This window comes from Prionailurus bengalensis, chromosome B1 (genome assembly GCF_016509475.1).
Source record: "Prionailurus bengalensis isolate Pbe53 chromosome B1, Fcat_Pben_1.1_paternal_pri, whole genome shotgun sequence".
Classification (NCBI taxonomy): Eukaryota; Metazoa; Chordata; class Mammalia; order Carnivora; family Felidae; genus Prionailurus; species Prionailurus bengalensis.
Window position 1 is genome coordinate 25,887,575 of NC_057344.1, and position 19,585 is coordinate 25,907,159.

Here is a 19,585-nt window from a genome sequence, read left to right on the forward strand (position 1 = left end):
TTTACCACTTAGTAGTTGTTAGACTCTCAAAAAAATTCTTAACGTTTTAAATCTTAACCTTTTAATCTAGATCTCGTTTCTAAGACAGAATCATAAAAGTAATACAAAACTGAGTTCCTTGCGGTTGAGGTCAAATGAAACGGCAGGTGGAAAACTTCTTAAACGCCCAAGCTCAGCATATATGTGAGTCTTATTACTAGAACTATAACGATGAAAATAAAAATAGTACCAACTAACATTTGCTGACCATCTTAAAGCCTGTGAACAGGTGGTCTCTTAATCTTCACAACCACCTTATGGGATAGTACGATTGGGATCACTATTTCCTGGAGGAGGAAACTGAGGCAGAGGAGATTAAATGACATACAACCGACAAAGCGGCCACATAACTGGGCAGTGGCAGAAAGCAGTTGTGTTCCAGGCCACAGCTGGGCTTCTTGATCAGTTCTCCTCCGACAGATTTGATGTGAAGGGACATCATAGGTCTAATGTGGCCACAAAGGATGGTTAGTTCTACTCCGAAAGCTTCTTCAGTCATGTCCTAAATCAAAAACCTATGTATTTTGTTTTATCCCAAATTATTCAGATATTCACAAATTATTCACATATTCACAAGTTCTCTAATTATCCCAAGTTATTCATGGGTTCACGATCGTGCAGCAAAATATACTGGTTTTAAATTTTTTTCCTAAGGGGCACCTGGGTGGCCCAGTCAGTTAAGCATCCGACTCTTGGTTTCAGCTCGGGTTACGATCTCACGGTTCGTGAGTTCAAGCCCCTCATCGGGCTCTGTGCTTGGCAGCGTGGAGCCTGCTTGGGATTCTCTCTCTCCCTCCCTCCTCTCTCTCTCCCTGCTGTCTCTGTCTCTCTCGAAATACATAAACTTGGAAAACATTTCAAAAATAAAAATGCTCCTAAAAGTTATACATCAAAAGAAATCAGGATGGCTGGCCAGCAAACAGAATTCCTTTTTGTAGAGAAATTCTGGAAAGGAAATGTAGCAAGTTTAAGCATACATTTCGAAAATCTCAGAAAACCAAAAGTAAACACGCAAACACGAAACAGCAAAACGGTGCCCGTGATTACATTTTTTATACAACCTCAGTCCCTATGAAGCCATCCCATTTCCCCACCCCCAGCCCCAGCAAGCACTTGGGAAAAATGTCTGTGTCTCAATCCAACTCAGGCTTCCTGCACAAAGGCTGTGCTAATGACAGGCATGTTTCTGTGGCAGAATTTCAAAAGCAGCAGGCAGCAATTTAATTAGCTCTAAGTCAATAAATCTCCATGAACTCTAGCAAGTTGGAAGACCATAAGCCTCACTAGCAATTATCAGCAAGAGATTATTCGTGTAGAACCATGATGCGTAACATTTGGCAATACCCAACATGAAATATTTATAATTTTCTGAGAATGACTAACAATGAAGAGTGGCATTAAAATGCATCAGAATTAATTCTACCAGACACCTTGATTCCGAAAAAAACTCACCCAAAAGGATATAAGACACGGGAAAACCCCAAATGATAAACGGTCAGAGGATAGACGGGCTCCGAAAAGTTCTTCTCAAAAAAAAAAAAAAGTGACTGCAGGAATATTTTGTGTAGGAAAATGTAATCCTGGTGGGAGTGGGTTATACTGTGTTACTCATATATGTATTGTATGTAGCTACTCATCATACAATTCCCTCCCTTCAATAATTCCTTAACTTTAAGCAGCCCTTGGAATCTGCCCCAAATCTCATTCACAGATGCTAAGCACTGCTTTGGATTAAGAGGTGATTGTCGGCTTCATTGGAAGTATTCTTTTTTTATATATATATAATTTTTAATGTTTATTTTTGAGAGAGAAAGTGAGAGAGAGAGAGTGCGAGTGGGGAAGGGAAAGAGAGAGACAGAATCTGAGACAGGCTGCAGGCTCCGAGCTGTCAGCACAGACCCTGACGTGGGGCTCGAACTCACAAACCGCGAGATCGTGACCTGTGACGGAGTCAGACGCTTAACAGACTGAGCCACCCAGGCGCCCCTGGAAGTATTCTGACTTGAGAATCTGTGAGAGTTTTCATCAAAGGATCTAAGGAGATAAGCCACAGGAGGCTCGTGTACCAGGCACCCAGCTTCACCCCGGTCAAGGTAGACGGACCCCCCCCACACACCTACCACGTGCACTGCAATTCACATCCATCACTCTGGTTCTGTAGGGCTGACCCCTTGACTACCTACAGAAAGTAGAATATGAGATTTCCCCCTACAAAGCCATAACAATAACTTCAGTTTTCAAGGGTGGTAGGCTAGTGGAATGTTATTTTTCCTGCGTTTTTATAGGATTGCTCTTATTCCCTGATCTTTTTAAGGTTTTCGTTGTCTAGTCCTGCTGACCTTGCTAATCAGCACGGGTTAGATTTGGCTGTGAGTGATGGAAAACTCAGAATAACATTTTCTAAAAACAAAATAGAAGTAGGAGTCCAAGTAGGCGGTAAAGGGCCGGCGTGATGGTTCACAGTGACCCAGATTCCCTCCATCTTGTTGCTCTGTGGGTGGTGGCCTCACCTCACGGTCCAGGATGGTAAAAGCCACATTCCAGGTAGCAGCATGGAGGGAAGGATAAGGAAGAGAAAAGGGGGATGCACTCCCTTTAGAGAAAGGGTCTTTGTGATGGTTCTAAGACATACCCACAAATCCCCAGACACTCCCATCAAGAAGTGGCATAGAGGGGCCCTGGGTGGTTCAATCGGTTAAGCGTCCAACTCTTGATTACAGCTGAGGTCATGACCTCGCGTTTTGTGAGTTTGAGCCCCTCATAGGACTCTGTGCTGACAGTGCAGAGCCTATTTGGGATTCTCTCTGTCTCTCCCTCTGTCTGTTCCTCCCCTGCCTGTGCTCTCTTCTCTCTCTCTCTCTCAAAATAAAGAAACTTAAAAAAATATTAAAAACAACAACAACAACAAAAACTGGCAGAGATACAGCCCCTCTCCTTGAACCTGCCCAGGTCTTTAGAAAGTGGCAAAAGTGATGCCGTGTGATCTCCCAGGTAGGAAGAAACAGAAATGAGACTTTTGCCAGTATCTCTTGGGACATTCATCCTGGGAGCCTTCAGCTATCATGCACATCTGACTACCGTGAGGTCTCTGTGGGGAAGGAAGAGAAGGAGTGGATGGGAAGATAGTGACGGTGTGGGGGCGGGCTGGGGGAAGAGGGACAGAGGCTGGCAGGGCAGGAGTCGAAGCTGGGAAAGGCAGTTATCTATTATTCTGAGCTGTTAAAATTCCATCGCTGTGCCACAATGGGAGAACAAACATCAGGGGACAAAAAGCAGTCTCCACCACGAGCTATGTGCAGCAGCTTTTACAAATGTTTGAAATTTCTTGCAATTTAGCAACACACAAATTTGGATTCCAGAAGGTGTAGGATTATCAGGCTTTACAGATATCTATACAGATATTAAATGCTAACCACTCTTGCATTTACCTTTAGGGCAGAAATTACTCTGGAAATATTTCTTTTTTTGCCCAATTCTTCCCAGACCTTTTTTCTGATGAAAAAGAATTTTTAGGGGCGCCTGGGTGGCGCAGTCGGTTAAGCGTCCGACTTCAGCCAGGTCACGATCTTGCGGTCCGTGAGTTCGAGCCCCACGTCGGGCTCTGGGCTGATGGCTCAGAGCCTGGAGCCTGTTTCTGATTCTGTTGTCTCCCTCTCTCTCTGCTCCTCCCCCGTTCATGCTCTGTCTCTTTCTGTCCCAAAAATAAATAAACGTTGAAAAAAAGAAAAAGAATTTTTAAAATAAAGGTAATATATAAAGCACATAAAACCTTCAAATGGTAAAGAATAGTACAGAATGAAGAAATCTTTGTCCTCTGTACCAACACCCCCCCCCAAAACCTCAGTGTTCTTTTCTCAGAAAGAACTACTGTTGGCAGTGTCTTGTGAATTCTCCAGAAATTACATTCAATGACCAGACTGACTATCATTTATCTATCTACCTATCTGTCTATCTGTCATCTATCTTAACGATAGAACAAGCCTGTACTAATGAACTATACATACTCCTATAAACTTTCCAATTCTTCCACATAAAAACATATTTTGGAGATTTTTCCATGTGACATAAACCTTTTTATTGATACACAAACCTGCATGCATTTATAGAATTTCAGGGGCGCCTGGGTGGCTCAGTCAGTTAAGTGTCCCACTTCGACTCAGGTCATGATCTCGTGGTCCATGATTTCAAGCCCCGCGTCCGGCTCTGTGCTGACAGCTCAGAGCCTGGAGCCTGCTTTGGATTCTGCGCCTCCCCCTCCCTCTGTCCCTCCCCAGCTCACACTCTGGCTCTATCTCTCTCTCTGAAAAACAAACATTAAAACAAATTTTAAATTATAAAATTTCATAAATCTTGCCACAGGTGAACACTCATGAAGCTATCACCACCATCAAGCTAGGGAACATAATCATCACCTCCAAATGTTTTCTCATGCCTCCCCCCCAACCCCGCCCCGCCCCAGCCCTTCCCCTCACACCAGGCAATCGCTGATCTGCTTTCTGTCATTAGAGATTAATTTGCAGTCTCTAGCATTTTAGGGAAATGAAATCTACATGTGAAGTGCTCTTTCTGTGCGTGTGTCCAACTTCTTTCACTCGGCGTGTTCATTTGGGGATCCAGCCATGCTGTTGCACGTACCAATAGTGTGTCTCAGGTCTCTGCGGAGCACTGTTCTATCATATGGATGCGCCGTCAGCTGCTTGTCCCTTCCTCTCGTGATGAACATCCGGCTTGTTTCCAGTTTTTGCTTGTTACGTAAAACACTGAAATGTACATATGTGTCCAAATCTTTGTCTGGACATATGCTTTCATTCCTCTTAAATAAATAACAAGAAATAGAATGGCTAGATCATATGGTAGGTGTATTTTCATCTTTTTAAGAAACTGTCAGCCGACTTTAGCTCAGGTCATGATCTTACAGTTTGCGAGTTCGAGCCCTACATGGGACTCTGCACTGACAGCACAGAGACTGCTCGGGTGTCTCTCTCTCCTGCCCTCGCTGACCCTCCCCCACCTGTGCGCACGCTCTCTCTCTCTCTCTCTCTCTCTCCCTCTCTCTTAAAAAAACTTAAAAAAAAACTGTCAAAATGTATTTCCAAATTGAGTGTAACATTTACCTTCCCAATGGCAGTGAATGAGAGTTCCAGTGCTCTGTATCCTCATCAACTTCCAGACTTTTAAATATTGGACATTCTGATAAGGGTGTGCAGCTTTATTTTGTATTTTCCTAGTGACTGATTCTACGGGGTATCATTTCATGCATAAATCTGCCACTCGTATGTCTTCTTTGGTCCATTCAAATCTTTTGCCCAATTTTAAATTGGGTTATTTTTCTTATAATTGTGCTTTTGAGATTCGCCACATATTCTGGATGCTATGGTTCATCTTTTCATTATCTTAACTTTCTTAAGAGTAGAAATCATTTTTGGTGATGTGCACTTTATCAATTTTTCATTTGCCTAATCCATGGTCACAAATATTTTCTCCTCTGTTATTTCTTCTAGGAGTTTTACAGTTATCATTTTATATTACATGATATTTAGATTTATCAATTTTGAATTAATTTATATATTTTATATATAGAGAGAGATACATATCAAGGTTAATTTTTCTTTCATATGGATATATGAAGCACCATTATCTAGCACCATTGGTTGAAAAGACTATTCTGTCTCCACTGAATTGCCCTTTCCATTTGAAAATTTGAAGAAAACAAATGACCATATGTGTGTGGATCTATTTCTATTCTTCTCCATTGATCAGTTCGTTTATTGTTATGGACTGTTCTGTATTGATTGCTCTAGCTTTACAATATGCCTTGAAGTCAAATAGTATAAGTCACCCAACTTTGTTCTTTCCAAAGTTTTTTTGAATTGTCTACATATTTTGTATTCCCTTATAAACTATATCATCAGCTTAGTACTTTCTACCAAAAAAAGTCCACTGGGACTGCATTGAATCTATGGAGCAATTTTAGGATAACTGACATTCTGAACTATTACTGTACATCCACCACTATCCCAATAGACAAGGCTATTGAGTCTCCTGACCCATGAACCTGGTATATATCTCCATTTGTCTAGGTGTTTACTTTCTCTTAGCAATATTTTGACATTTTCAATGAACTGATCCTACACGTCTTCTCAAAGATGAATCCCAAAATATTTCATATTTTTGTTAGTATTATAAGTGGTCTTTAAAAATTTTTCGTAAATAAACAATTAAAAAAATTGTAATCTCCAATTGTTTGTTGCTACTGTATGGGGATGTAACTGATTTTCTGTATATTGACCTTGTATCCTGCAAGTTTACTAAATGCACATATTAGTTCTAAACACATTTTTTGTGGATTTCCTAGGATTTTCAACACAGGCATGTCATTAGTGAATTGACAGATAATTTCACTTCTTCCTTTCAAATCGGAATACCTTTTGTATCTCTTTCATCCTTATTGCACTGGCTAGAACCTCCTGTAGGGTACTGAATACATGTGGTTAAACACACATTCCTGTTTTGTCTTTTACCATTAAGAGGTTAGATGTAGGTTTCTCATACATACACTGTATCTAGTTGATGAAGTGCCCTTCTGAGTTTGTTGGAACACTTTATCGTGGATGGGTGGATTATTTCTATCTGTTGAGACGATCATATATTTTCTCTTAGACTCTTGATATATTTACTTTCATTGGTCCATTTTAAAATGTTAAACCAAATTTGAGTTCTCGGGAAAAACTCAAGGTCTCTGGCCCCTTTAAATGGCCCCAGGATACAGGCATTGGCACGCCATCTCCAGAAACTGAATTCCTACCTCCCCAGAGCCCCCTCACCCTCTCCTTTCCAACTCTGAACCTCAGCTCCTGGTTTTCTCCTGGTCTTCTTCACGGGCAATGTGCCTTAGACCTACTTTCCCAGCTTTTAGCTCAGCTTACCTTCCAGGACAACACCTTCCAGTATTTGCGTTCTGGCTGAGCACATTAGAATTTGGGCCAGAAGCATCCACCTCAGGCTTTGTGGGACCAACTAGGTTGTCCCTCCTGCTCCAGCCTCTCAGCGGAGTGGCATACAATTTCATAAATTATTTTGTAAATGACAAATGAGATCTTTATACAACTGTAATTTTTTAGTTCACCCTTTATAACACAGAAGAGAAAACCACAAATAAAAATAAGATATATAGTCAAGTACATATATGATTATGGATACAAATACACACATTAATATAATAATTATATAATAATTATATAAATTAAGCATAAAGTAAATTAATGTAAATAAGCACATTACTCAGAAACACTGAATACCAAAAATCCAGTCTGTAGTAGAATAGAAAGGAATTTGCTTTATGTCTGTGGTTTCCTTTTTTTAAATAATGGGTGACCATATGGCAGAATAAAATGGATATCTAATAAGGTTCAATATTCCAAGTCCCTGACTATTTGATATGATTTTTGTGCATGTGTGTGCCACTGAGGGATTAGGTCGCTGAATGTAGAAAAATTGTTTCAAATCTCAAAAAAGATTATCAAGTAAAGTGGAAGCTAAGCCAGATAGAGTAAATTACCCGTATGAAATGGCCACACAAGAAGAAAGTTAGGAATTAGCAGCACAACCGATTTTTCTGAATACAAAGACTAATCACCGTGGACTGTTACCCACATCTCAAACACCGTGTTGGGAAAGTATGCTTTCAATCGGTTTTTCTGGACCTTAGGACACAGTTCTCCATGGAAACAATGTTTTAAGAATTTGCAGGCTGGTCTTTGAGACCAGTCTTCCCTCTATCTACCATGTAGTTAAAATGCTAGCTATTGACAAACAAAAGCACTAAGAAAAATACCACTGTGTTACCAGGAATTTTTAAATATCAAAATGAAAAGAAACTATGGAGTAATTTTTTTTTTAAGTGTAAACTCTGTTGGCAATTGAAAAGGAGTCGCTTTTCCCCTCACGAGGCTGAGGAGATGGATAAAGACTGAGCTGATTCTGAAGGACATTTCTGGGTTGTAAAGATCAGTGGCCGGGATGTCTGGGTGGCCCAGTCGGTTGAGCGTCAGGCTTCAGCTCAAGTCATGATCTCACGGTTTGTGAGCCCGAGCCCCGCGTCGGGTTCTGTGCTGACAGCTCAGAGCCTGGAGCCTGTTTCTGCTTCTGTGTCTCCCTCTCTCTCTGACCCTCCCCCGTTCATGCTCTGTCTCTCTCTGTCTCAAAAACTCTCTGTCTCAAAAACTCAAAATTAAAAAAAATAATAAACATTAAAAAAAAAGATCAGTGGCACTATTTATTGTCATATCATTGCTTGTGAAAACACATGGATTTTTTTTTTAACACAGTTGCTATTTTTTCGCTCTTCATCTCTAAGTTAAGGCTTTTTCCCCCTCTTACCTTAGAAAGGGAGTGGGGAAAGGGTGGCGATAGATGCTCTCTTGTCTGACAGGGTGGAATAAGTCAAGTAAAAAGAACAGTTAGAGGAAGGAGTGTCTTACAAAAAGAATTGGCAGAGTTGAGGCAGTAAAAGGAGGGGGATGTGATCTTCCGAAGGGAGGAGGAGGAAGAGGAGAGGAAGAAGGAAGGGTGTGACTGAACAGGTGTCCATGGACGTTGCCAGAGGGAGCCGGGTTGGGGCCGTGAGGAGCCTTCAGAGAGGGCCCCCCAGTGGGGTGTGCGAAGATCACGTGCTTATATTCTAAAGCCAGGAGGCCTGGGGCTATATGTATATTTACTTTTTTAAAACTCTATCCACCAAACAATAATTGCATGTAACTACTTGTTTTCAAGGACCAAACGTGAGCAAGGAAATGGGCAAACCTTCAAAAGATCAAGCACTTGGGGCGCCTGGGTGGCGCAGTCGGTTGAGCGTCCGACTTCAGCCAGGTCACGATCTCGCGGTCTGTGAGTTCGAGCCCCGCGTCGGGCTCTGGGCTGATGGCTCAGAGCCTGGAGCCTGTTTCCGATTCTGTGTCTCCCTCTCTCTCTGCCCCTCCCCTGTTCATGCTCTGTCTCTCTCTGTCCCAAAAATAAATAAATGTTGAAAAAAAAAATTTAAAAAAAAAAAAAAAAGATCAAGCACTTAATGAATCACAGGATAAATATTTATGCAGATTTTAGGACCCTACGGTTGGCTTCGAGTTTCAAGTGCTTTGATATTAAGGTGCTATCTGAAACAGGATTCACGCTGCAAACCGTGGATTGAGGGCAAGCGAAAGGGCACTATTGAGAATCCTTCCAGCCAGCATTTCTTTCATACCCACCAAGCTAGGGACACGGGTGGTCCAAGACAGAGTCCCGCCCTCGAGGAGCTCAGGGCACATGTGAGCACGCAGCACATACACTCTTAGTTGCCATGCAAAATGATAAGCGGCATTTAAAAGAGATAATGCACCCAGTGCCGGGGGGGATGGTGGGGAGGGCAGATGAGTTGACAAAGCAAAAGATTCCAGGAAACCTCCTCCAAGATCATTGAGACTCCGACTTGGCCCAGAAGGACCTCCTCTTAGCAATCTGCTGGAGGTCATTATGTTTGCAGCTGCTGTCTCTTGCATTTTCTTCCTCCCTTCCCCCGTGTCTCCTTCAGCCACCCGAGTCTCAGCAAGTGGCAGGGGAAGGGGGAGAAATATGTTTCATCAGTGGAGCCATTTTACATCACAGGACGCTACATCTGCCGATGCTGATAGAGCATCCTCAGTAAAAATAGCTTCAGCTAAAAATACCAAGTCAGCTACAGTGACCCCCAAGCGATTCTGTATCCGTGCTTGTCTCAAAGGCTGAGACCAAGCACCGCAGAAAGAATCCACAGCCTCCGATTGTGAACACCAGCTCCATCCTTCCACAAAACAGGTACCCAATAATAAGTATTGTCAGCTGCGGTGAAACAAAAAATCACTATTCAGAGATTCTTAGCACAGGAGGCTCTAAAGTAAGGCCACTGATTTGGGTCTAACACCCAAGCATTCACAATTTAAAATGAATGAAATTCAATTTGAATTAGTGAAAATGAAATGAATGAAGTTATCTCTTTTGGGAAGAGGCGTCAAGTGCGGTTTGCGGCGGGGGGGGGGGGGGGGGAGGGCAAAGATAATAAAAACAGCTCTATTGGTTGTGTTCAAGCAAGACGAGGAACAACAGGCTGATTAAGGTGCTGGTCTCCACTGCCTGGAAGCCGACCTTCCGTAAAGAAGCAGAGAAGGGAGACTGAGAGTTCCTTACACCTCAAATAGATTAAAAAAAAAAAAAAGAGGGGCCTGCTCCCTTAGATGGTTCTAGAACTAAGCAAATGAGTGAAGAGAATTGGATTGGGACCACATCCACTGGAGAGATCTTCATCACTGCTATCTGCCATGGAAATGATCATTTTGGGGAAAAGGCACCTGACCAGAACTCTACTCTTAAAGCCTCCTCCTTTTTTACACATTTAAGAAGCATTAATTGAGTAGCTACCATGTCCTGGGATGTTTGGGGATGTTTTCCTCTACTTTGAGGCAAAATCCCTGAACTTGAGTTCCTCTCCACATACTTCTAGGTTAATTAGAATTTTCAGGATATGGCACATTCAAAGTAACATATAGAAATAAAGTGGATACTGAGAATAAACTGAGGGTTGATGGGGGTTGGGGGGGGGGAAAGTGGGTGATGGGCATTGAGGAGGGCACCTGCTGGGATGAGCACTGGGTGTTGTATGGAAACCAATTTGACAATACATTTCATATTAAAAAAAAAAAGGAAAGGGGCACCTGGGTGGCTCAGTTGGTTAAGCGTCTGACTTCAGTTCAGGTCATGATCTCACAGTTTGTGAGTTTGAGCCCCGCGTCAGGCTCTGTGCTGACAGCTCAGAGCCTGGAGCCTGCTTCGGATTCTGTGTCTCCCTCTCTCTCTGCCCCTCCCCTGCCCATGCTCTGTCTTCTCTGTCTCTCAAAAATAAATAAAATGTTAAAAAAATTTTTTAAAAAGGAAAAACAAAAGAAGTGGGTAGTGAGGTTATAAGTATAGATGCCATTACAATTTGTTTTCATTAAAATTCATGTATTGATCTCATCGATGGCCCTTTTAACAAGTGAAAGGGATGCTTTAAACTTAAAAAGAATTTACTAATAAAATAGTATTTTGTCAATTGTGTCTATTGGAGTTCCATTACTGAAGTAGACGAAAACCACTGATCTACGCCACTGTCCTATACCCGAGAGGAATCCCTTCCAACAGCCCACAGCCATGGTCATCTGTCTTGTCTCTCCAGTGACAACATAGCCCGCTCCGTTTTCAAAAGTTCGACTCGAAATTTTTTTTCTTACCTTTGCTACCTCACCTTTGGGTTTTTTTGCTGACCTTCCCAGGAAATCTCATATAGGCATCTGTTTTTGGTTATGTTTTCACATTTGTTATTACAGAAATGTGAAATGAGCGACCCCAAAACTTCCAGGCTTAAAACAAAAGCAGTTTCTTATAATTTCATGATTCTGCGGGTTACCTGGTGGGTTTCCTGCTGGTCATACCTGGAGCTGTTTGTGTGTCTGCATTCCGTTGGCTGACGGGCTGGGGGCACCAGCCAGGTGTCTTGGCTCTCCTCCCTATGATCTGTCCACACTGCTGGCTCCGGCTGCTTCACAGCACGTCGATCTCCGTGTAGTTGGGCATTTCACATGGCAGCTGGCTCCTGAGAGAGAGGGAGCGAGGTGAGGCTGCCAATCTCTTAAATCCTGGGCTCAGAAGACCCAGAATGTCATTTCTGTTGCATTCCGACATGGACAGAAATGAAAACAAGTGAAATAAGGTGCAAGGTCAGTCCAGATTCAAGGCGAGAGGAAATAGATCGTACTTGAATGGGAGAAGCAGCGAGTGTAGGCATCCAAGGAGAGAATATTGGTGACCATATATGCATACAACCAACCAGGTCATAAAAGGCTGTTAATAAGGCTTTTTTCCCCCATGTAGGTTCTAATGGCTAGGAGAAGTTTATGGCTATGGTCCTCTAATGTGTTGTCATCCCATAGGTGAACAAACCATTCTTCTAAGACCTTTAAAATCAGATAGGGTCTTTTCCTCGTTGCTAATGTAAGGGAGGCAAAACTTAACCTCTCCCCTTCTGGGGTCTCCAGACATAAGACAGATGAACAGGAGAAAAGCGTATGCATTTATTTTTACATGTACATGGAAGCCTCCACCCACAGACAAAAACCCAGATACTCAAAGAAGTGGCAAAATGTAAATTATTTTATACCAAGCTGAACAAAGGCAGGCAATTATGAAAAAGTACTTAAGTCACCTGGGGAAGCCAAAGGAAGAGGAGAATTTATTTCACAAGATCTGTGTGTACAGAATCTTCCCGGCCTCCTCTCTGGTGATAAGAATGTTTCTTTCCTCCTGATACCGAGAGGACATTTTTCACAGGGGAGTTTTTATCTCTTGCTTCCCGGAAGAAAAGGGGAGGTCAGGGCAACTTTGTTGCTCCCACTGTTTCTCGGGTGCCTTCAGCTCCAAATAATCCTTATGCCGACGTGGCACACGTAGGGGTGACATCTTCTGCTCCCCTTCAGCAGTGTAACTTCTACTTGATACCCATTTCCAAATCAGATCAGTTTCAACTGTGCGGAAAATTTGTTGGGCACACGGCCCCTCTCCAGGATGACTGGCACATGCCCCGGAGTTACCCAGCAATCAATTTGTTTTTGCAGGTTGGTCACGAGCTGAGGTGGTAAAGGGAGCTGAATTCAGCCCTTGTTCCCCTCACTGAGCCCCATAGCCCTGTGTGGGACGGAATCTTCTTGCAGAAATTCGCAGCTACTCCATCTGCTGTGGACACGGCACCCCTGACCTACACAGTGTGCACGTCCGAAGACGCCTGGGCATCTGTCGCTTGTCATCAGGCCTTCTCAGCAAGCCCTGGAGGCTTGCTCCTTTTTCCATGCTGAAATGCTGCACGACCTACTAGCCTTTTTTTCTTACACCTGCCAAGCCCTCCTTTCGTAAAAATTTCAATTGGGTAGTTTATTCTTCCTAATCGTTTGCTAAATGTTATCAACGGATTAGAGTAATTCTTTCCACATGTTCTTTTTGTGATACTGAATTGTTCCTATGGGCCCGTGAGTGATGTCTTCTGCACATGATTTTCTTCCATGTTTTCTATTGTTTCTACTTCTATTCTGCATTAAAAAAAATTTTTTTTAATGTTTTATTCATTTTTGAGAAAGACAGAGACAGAGCGCAAGTGGCGGGGCGGGGCAGAGGGAGAGGGAGACACAGGATCCAAAGCAGGCTCCAGTCTCTGAGCTGTCAGCACAGAGCCTGAAGGGGGGCTCGAACCCGCCAACTGTGAGATCATGACCCGAGCGAAGTCCGTGGCTTAACTGACTGAGCCACCCAGGCGCCCCTATTTCTATTCTGAATTTATTGGAGATAATGGAATAAAGAACGTTCACAAAAGTACCTACATACTAAATGTGAATATAATAAACACACATTAGACTAATGGCTAATGTCAGGGGCAAAACTGTATTCAGACTAAAATGAGGACAGGTAACTGTTACTGCCCTCTGCTGGTGGTGGCCAGGGTTCATGTTTTTGCTCTAAAAATAGTTTTGCTGCTATTCCTGACAACTTGCAAGTTACAAGTTTGTAAGTATCAGAGTTTCCCCAAAGTAACTACAAAGAACAGTCAGTCTTTAGGAGACACCTTGCAGTATGAGTCACTGTTTTATAAGCGCTAATTGTCTGCTTTTGGAGTGCTTAAGTATGCACGCTTGCAGTCAATTTTTAAAGTAATTGGGTTTTTGTAAAAATAACTCATAAAATGAGTTGAATGAGCCCTGAAAACCTTAGTTAGCACAGTTAAACTGTCCGAGTCAAATGATGATCTATCCTTTTTGTGTGTGAGAGAGAAAAAAAGAGTCCATAGCGTTTACAGCAAATAATTTTTGGATTAACTTTCCATGCAGAGATGCTTTCCCTGATTTTATTTGCTTCTTTTGATGCTGCAAGCTAAGTTCATTCTCTCGCCTCATTTTGAGTATAAGTCAGCCTGTATTCACTCTAAAAGAGCCTCTCCACATATTTCTGGACTAACAATGATGGTCATGAGTGCATCTCCCATGGGAGATATTGCCTTTTCTTCCTTGGGTCCCCATTGAGCCCAGAACTTATGTCAGCCGTAGTGCCTAAGTCCCCTTAGGGACTATCCTGGCCGCCTCATCTTGCTCACGGAGAGACTTCACCAAGGTCTGTCTGAATCACCGCAGCCCCTACCTGAGTGCCTTAATGCACGCTTAATATATCGTCACCGGAGAAAACAAGCATTTCTAACTATTCCTCACAACTTTGTGCATCACCACTTGCACCTCGGTTTTCTGGCTCTGTTTCAGGTCTCTTCCAGACTCTCCAGCAGCTCTGGAGAAGTGGAGGAAGTCAATTTGTGTAATTTGATGATGATTGCTATTTTTAACTTGATCAGCGTGGCTTCATAAATGAGGGCGGCCAGTGGCTGCTCTTTCTAATTGTACTCCCACTGAAATGGCATATTTAAAGGCTTGTATAGAAATAGCATCTCCTACGTTTTGAGCAAGAAGCCAGTGAGACAGCCAGGTGTGGGGCACCGTGCGCCAGGACTGATCTCTCTGTCCCTTCCTGCAATGTGGCTTCGGAGGTGCCCCCACAAGTGGGCTCCATTTCCTTGCTTTCCAAGGGAGCAGTGTGGGTGGGATGACCTCTCAGCTTTCTGCCAGGTCTCCTGGTCTCCGATTCTACTGAGATTTTACCATATAGAAGAGGAGGGACTTGAGTCTCTGTCTGTCTTCAGACTCCTACTCCAAGGATCTTTCCGCTGCACCAATTAGTTTCTCCTCTTGTGTGCTTTATAGAGTCTATCCAATTAGAAACAAATTAGCTTTGAAAGCTTGGTTCTAGCATGCTGACTTAACGGTATTTTCTACCAGGATTCCATTTCTCGTTTTCTTGATGTTTGACAGCCCTTAGTAATTGTTCCTTTTTCCATCTTAAGTTTTTCCCCTTTCTGCAGTACTCTGCTTTTCCTCTGATTTAACTGCATTCTGCTTCTGCTATCTTTCCCAAGCACTAAATTTCCCTTGAATCAAAAGCTTCTGAATATTTTCCACAAACGTCATGAATATTTTGTCATCGGAATCACTGGTGGAAATATAATATGATTACAGAATAAGTGAAATGAAGTTGTCTGAAATAGTTTCCTCATGTTACTCCCCCATGAAAAGCCTACATTCCATCTTTCCCCCAACTCCTCTTCCTTTGTTTGAACTCAGCCGTGCTAAGGCCCAGTGGTCAAGAAGAGATGTCTGCATTCAGGAGATGCTGGTGGTTGAGAAAGGCTGGGAAGAGAGTGCAACGTGAAATTATGGCAATAACCAGACGAGGCTTTTACAACAGGGCTTGCATCAAAATTGAAGTGTAGGTGCCTGTATGAAGTCAACATGAGGATGTCCAGGAGGTAGTGGTTCTGAGGGTAGGGAATTCTACAGAGAGATCTTGGCAAGAATGATGAATGTAAGGATGGTAACTGCTGCCATGGAATCTCACTGGAAGGCTAGGAAAAAAGGGAAAAACAAGGATTGAGGACAGAACCCTAAAGAACTCTGATTCTTGTGGGATGGACAGAGTATGAGATGCCCACAATAGAAGCCTGAGTAGGAGAGTACAAGGAGATAACTGTATTTAACATTCATTCATTCCTTCAACCATACAATGCACTATTTTGAGACCTGGGAATCCAGCAAGGATAAGAGAAACAAGCTTATTTTCCTCAAGTTTGAATCTAGAGGAGCGGCGGCCATTAAACACATAATTGCCCATTTACTTAATTACTCTCTGGATAAGTACTTTTAAAGGGACATGGAGTTTGCATGAGAGAAGATGGCAGGGCAACTGGACCCATTCCAGGGGATTTGGGAAGGTCTTCTTGAAGAAGTGAAGTTTGAGCTGACCTCTGAAGGCTGAGTGGGTATTAGCTAGGGGACAGTGAGTTCACCTCAGGCAGACAAAACTGTGTGTGGACAGGAGAATCAAGCAAAAGGTGGAAAGACACACAGACTTGAAGGACAGAGATGTGGAGGGAGAGTGCCTTGAGAAAAGCCTGGTGACTTAGGTAGAGCACACAGGCTGGAGACTGTTCTCTTTATCTTACGGGAAGTAGGATGCCTTCCCCCTGCCCCCCACCAGGTCTACAATAACTTTATTTTTTTTTAATTTTTTAGTTATATTTTTAAGTTTATTTATTTATTTTTGAGAGAGAAGAAGAGCACACGAGCAGGGGAGGGGCAGAGAGAGAGGGAGAGAGAGAGAGAGAGAATGAGAATGAGTGGGAGAGGGGAAGAGAGAGGAGAGAGAGAATTCCAAGCAGGCTCCACACTGCCAGCACAGAGCCCGACATGGGACTCAATCTCACGAACTGTGAGATCATGACCTGAGCCGAAATCAAGAGTCAGACACCCAACCGACTGAGCCAACCAGGTGCCCCAACAGTAACTTTATTTTAACAGAGAAACCAGGCTGCAATAATCTACCTGATTGGAGTAGATGGTGGTTATCTTTCCAAAGGGTGAAGCCTGAGCCCAGCTCACAGCACACAAAGGTTGAAACCAAAGCCCAGATAGCCTCTTTCCTGGTTCTGCCCTGCATCACCTGCTCATGGTGTGAGATGAGAGGCTTCACGACCGCTGAATGAAGTCAGGGGTCCATCGGGGCAGAGGCAACCTCCCGATAGGAGACGAACAATCAGTGAAGAGGATGCTGAAAAACAAGTGCAGCGACCTACTCTCTGCCATTCTCTGATGAGGAAGCTGAGGGTGTGGGGTGAGCCGTAAATTATGTTCTTCATTCTTCAAATAAGTTTACCCTATACGATGGGGTTGCTGGTCAACCAAGCAGTAGAATAGGGTGGAAATCTAGGCTAGTTCTAGATCTTGGTACCTAAGGAAAAGAATAGTAGTGATAAAGGGGAAGAGAAGAACATGAAAATGTTTGAAAGTATTAAAAAGAAGAGCATTTTTTTTTCTTAAATAAGACAGGAAACAGCATCTTTTCCTTGCTGCAGACTTGCTGGTTTTCATGAAAACCATTTCTGGAACAAGATCTGTTGCTAAGCTCACTCAATCATGGGAGGACACACACAGGGCTGACTGCTCATGTTAGAACGAGATTTTCCCACAATGCCTCCTGTAGGTGCTATTCTCATGCTGGATCCACAGAGGTGCCCCCAACACCATAAGGTGCTCCAGTTAAAGCTTCTGAAATATTGCAATGGCATGATTGGCAGCTTTGGGGGGCGACTATGTCTTTCTTGTACAGGCACACTCTTAGAACAGCTAAAAGATGAACAGGAGTTTGGTTTTGAGACACAAAGTTTCAGACACCAGCCACAGATGCCTCTGCCCTATTTCACTACACATTCTTTTCTGAGAAACACATTCAATGGTTGAGTGTTAAGCACTATGGTTGAAAGAAATGACCAGCTCACCACCATCCACCCTCCTTCTTCTCCCGTGTGAATCTCACAATAGCAGAGGCTGTAGACAAGAAGGTGGTCTCTGTTTCCTCTCACCAAGGAAACTCATGACCTAGTGAATGGTGTAGACAAGGTAGTCCATGTTGCCCGAGGCAACCCCTGCCACAGAGTTGCAGCCATCCTTTGCCACGTAGATGGAGAACTCCTTGGTCAGCCTCTCCACCTGTTCAAGCTTTAGTCTTGTGAAACAAAACATGCCATCTGGTCAGTGATGTGCTACCCGTTGTGGGAGGAGCCCTCTTTCTTGTGATTGGAGACCAGCATGCTAATGATGTGGTCAGCCATGCCTTTACTTCCTGCAACCATTGTTTCTGCAGGTCAGGGCTGGTCAGGATGGTTGAGGCAATCTTGGCCCCATCGATTGGAGGGTTGGACCACATGGGACGGATCGAGATCTTCAGGCATGACTCCACCCTTTTGACTTCATCAACATCTTTGCCCACCACAGTGAAGGCTCCCACATGCTCACCATATAAGCCCATGTTCTTGGCATAGGATTGGCAGAGACAAACGCGAATGCCCTGTTTGATGAAGTGGCATACAGCCAGGCATCCTTGTTACCATGACTACTGGCAAAGCCTTGGTAGGCCATGTCAAAGAATGCAAAGAGGTTGGTCTTCTTCACCAATGTTGCTATTTCCTTCCACTGCTCACTCCCCCATTCCTGTGGGATTGTGGGCACATGCATGGAGGAGAAGAACACTTTGCTATGGCATTTTTGAATGTCTTCTAGAGCGCCTGTGAAGTCAGAGCCACATGTCTTGGGGTCATAGTATCGATAACCATGTAGTTGCAGGCCAGTATCCCTGAAGATGGGTATGTGATTTCCCTAGGATGGTTCAGGCAGAAAGACATCTTGGGTGAACTTAAAATAATCTTTGTAGGAAACCGGCTCCAATCCTCAAGGCCCCCAGTTCCAGAAACGGTCTGCATGGTGACATAGCAGCTACTTTTCAACACTTTGCTGTTCTCACCCAGGGCTAGGTCTGCAGATGCCTCAACAAAATTCAGCAAGGATTGCAATGGGTGGGTATTTGCTGTCCAAATTTTTTTTGCAGCAATCTGGGCCTCTGCTTTCTGGACATGAGAGAGCACATAAGGCTCCATTATCATCCCAGTGGGGCACCAACTCCCAGATTCATTTTTAAAAAAATTTTTTTAATGTTTTATTTTATTTTTGAGAGAGAGAGCGAGAGAGAGAGACAGACAGACAGACAGACAGAGCATGAACAGGGGAGAGGCAGAGAGAGAGGGAGACACAGAATCCAAAGCAGGCTCCAGGCTCTGAGCTGTCAGCACAGACCCTGACGTGGGGCTCGAACCCACGAACTGCTAGATCATGACCTGACCCAGAGCTGGATGCTTAACTGACTGAGCCACCCAGGCACCCCCCAGATTCATCTTTTTGTTCTTGGTGTCTCTCATAAGAGCTTCTGTGACTCCCAGCATGGGATCTGGGGCCCGCATCTCCACATGGGTCCATCAGGAGCTGGCTCTGGCAGAAGCCACGGCAGTGAGGCTGGGTAGAAGGTAGCAGTGACCGTGGACAGGCCGTGGCTGGAGTGCAGCATGGCCATGGTGGAGGCGAGAAGGCAGTGGGAAGATGCAGGACAGAGCAGAGGGCCACAGGTGGATGTCTTTAAGCAGGAGAATAATGCGATCGTATTCTGACTTTAAAAGGCCAGTGTGGGGGCGCCTGGGTGGCGCAGTCGGTTAAGCGTCCGACTTCAGCCAGGTCACGATCTCGCGGTCCATGAGTTCGAGCCCCGCGTCGGGCTCTGGGCTGATGGCTCAGAGCCTGGAGCCTGTTTCCGATTCTGTGTCTCCCTCTCTCTCTGCCCCTCCCCCGTTCATGCTCTGTCTCTCTCTGTCCCCAAAATAAATAAACGTTGAAAAAAAAAAATTAAAAAAAAAAAAAAAAAGGCCAGTGTGACTGTGGTGTTTCTTATACCTCTTTATGAACACCGCCAGTTCCCTGTCATGTGCTACGATTATGTGCTGAATAAATACCTGATAATGATAAACAAGCTAAGA

At 43.8% G+C, this 19,585-nt stretch overlaps 1 pseudogene; it reads right to left on the minus strand.

The window, feature by feature from the left end:
• Positions 1–17,327: 17,327 nt before the first annotated feature.
• LOC122467583 lies at positions 17,328–19,225 on the minus strand (annotated as a pseudogene).
• Positions 19,226–19,585: the final 360 nt, after the last annotated feature.